Source organism: Pocillopora damicornis, chromosome 5, assembly GCF_964200805.1.
Source record: "Pocillopora damicornis chromosome 5, jaPocDami1.2, whole genome shotgun sequence".
Lineage (NCBI taxonomy): Eukaryota > Metazoa > Cnidaria > Anthozoa > Scleractinia > Pocilloporidae > Pocillopora > Pocillopora damicornis.
Window position 1 is genome coordinate 20,341,005 of NC_142674.1, and position 2,476 is coordinate 20,343,480.

The 2,476-nt window shown below is 34.3% G+C and overlaps 1 long non-coding RNA gene across 1 annotated transcript; it reads left to right on the top strand.

The window, feature by feature from the left end:
- The first annotated feature begins 228 nt into the window (after window positions 1-228).
- LOC149045867 (uncharacterized) lies at window positions 229-2,069 on the top strand. The gene is made up of 2 exons (XR_016186678.1): window positions 229-370; window positions 1,904-2,069. It is a non-coding gene; the product is annotated as an uncharacterized LOC149045867 (long non-coding RNA).
- The last annotated feature ends 407 nt before the right edge of the window (window positions 2,070-2,476 follow it).

Consider the following 2,476-nt stretch of genomic DNA (forward strand, 5'->3'; position numbering starts at 1 on the left):
ATGCAAAAGGCTTCTCTTAAAAAAGCGTCGTTAATTAACGACTGAATAGTTCCGACGCAAAAAAAACATTAGCTGATGCATAGGCAGGGGTCGCACTAGTGCTTTTGGTGTTTACATTGGACATAGAATCTGTCATAGCATGCTTGCGACAAGTGCGACCCTTTTGTCGCGTCCAGACATAACTATGTCCGAAGGACCTAAAGATCGGTCAGCATTAGATTCCATCCACCAAAACCACCTTGGTCGAGAGGGACTGAGATGGAATGATGGAAAAAAATTACGAAGCTACGACAACATGCCGATTTATCCCGATGACCCAAGTGTATTATTTGTTTGGGAAATTGCGTCAAAACTTTTTACTAAAGAAATGGTAAGTATTAATTTATTGTTCGATTGTAGTATTATAAAACATTTTACGCAATTTTATGCAGATATTTCACGTATTTAAAAGGTGCTTAGATGTTACGTAGTTTTGGTGGATGTCATTTGGGAACATCCACCAAAACTTTGACCAAAACCATCAACAATATATTTTTTAAATTTTATCTATAGCCATTGTTAGATGTTCAGGGAGACAAAAGATTTATACCACTAATTAGCAGTTAGTGCTCTGGCTAATTATTTTTTATGGTGCACAATTGCTGACCGACCAAACGTTCATAATGATTATCATAACTCTTAACACATAGAATAAAGTGGTTTTGGTGGATGTTTCTCTCCATCCACCAAAACCACCACAGAAATTTCTGTTACTTCCTTACAGAAGACTGATGTGACCTGGTATTTGGAGTACATAACCACAATCTATTTCTTTGTATGTAGAGATATTTTGGAAAGTTCTTGAGTCAGCACCTTTTATTATTGAAACCATAATCACAACATGGTGCATAATATAGAATACAAAAGGTTCTGGTGTGGTAATCATGTAATCTTGAAACAAGAGAGTTTTTAACTGACTTAAACTGATTTAAACAAACATTTGCAACAAAATTCCAGGTCCAGAAATTTCTTCCACTTTTTCCGCCAAAATCATAACCTTTAAGTACAACAAATCAGCACATTAGTAATTGTTACCAGGGGTCTGAAAATCCTATAAATCTTTCACATTTATTTCAAGTAACCTTTAATTTCACATGGATGAATAAGTATACACTCAACATGCAGAATGTCTTACAGTTTACAAACTATTTCCCTTTTTATGGATAGACAGTGAAAGGCCTTTGCCACATTGGTGAATCAAACCATTGTATACCATGCATTTTGTGATAATTGTTTGTTTTTGCTCACAATACCCAGAAAAATGGAGGGGATAAATTTAAATAGCAAATTCTATGGTTAAAATTAAATAACATTGGAAGATCAAATTAACTTTGTACTGTTTAAAATTCAGTTTTGGTTTCTTGCTTATTCCAGCCTCTTGATATTCAAAAGCATTCCTTGTCATTTTTGTGTTCTTCTGTGTACATAACTTGAAAAATAAACACAGAGAAAGGAAACCACAAAGGATTAAACTTGAAGCTAAAGCAAAGTTTAAGTTGAGCCATAGCTGATCCAAATACTGAGCACTTTGTATTGTAACCCATTTAGCAGTAAAGTTTATCTATATGTCTGCCAGCTTGTCACAAGTCTTACCCCTCTCCTTCAAAAGTCTCTATAAATAAATTTTTCTTTGTGGTCCCTAATTGATGATTAGTATATTACAGCTCCTCAATTTTCCTCTCTCAAGTCAAGGTTACTCTAAATTTAACAAAGTAATGGACTTGATAAAACTCAAACTATAACTCAGCTGGCTGCTACTTGCAACCTTAATTTCTAGATATCGGTATACAATAATCAATATGTTATAAATAAGAACCCTAATGCTTAATTTTGCAGTGATCACCTTCCTCCTTTTCATTTGCAGACCAGACTGGAACCTCTATAGGTGTGTTTGCTTGTTTTGAGTGGGGATGGAAGAAAAGGAGTCATGCCGCATATCTGATTTATTAAATCGCATTTGTTCTGTTTATACATGAGTAGAACTACCTTGTTCTCTGAAAAAAATAAAATTTCTCGCATTTTTATCTGTGCTTCGCAGTCAAACTTCCTTGTGTCTTGGACAAGAAATCTAATTTCCTCGAAAACAAAATCTTTGTTTCCAGCCTTCTGTAATAGGTAAATATAACAGTGTAAGATGAGTGACAGTGTATTTCTCAAGTTATTTTTTGGAATGTGACAAAACGGAAGTGTCATAGCGTGATAAGGAGCAAACATATGATTGCTTGATAGAATGCAAAAAATGCAGAATTGCATATATTTTCTCCTTTGTCAGCAGCATATGTTAGTGAAAAGTTCTTACAATTGTTAACTTCTAAACCATCTTCAATTTAGCCAAGATTGAACTGTTATCACGTTTGTCATAAAAGTATTCTGAGATCAATGTCATATGACCCATTCATGTATTTGACCTTTCAAATTAGCAAGCCATAGTTGACAG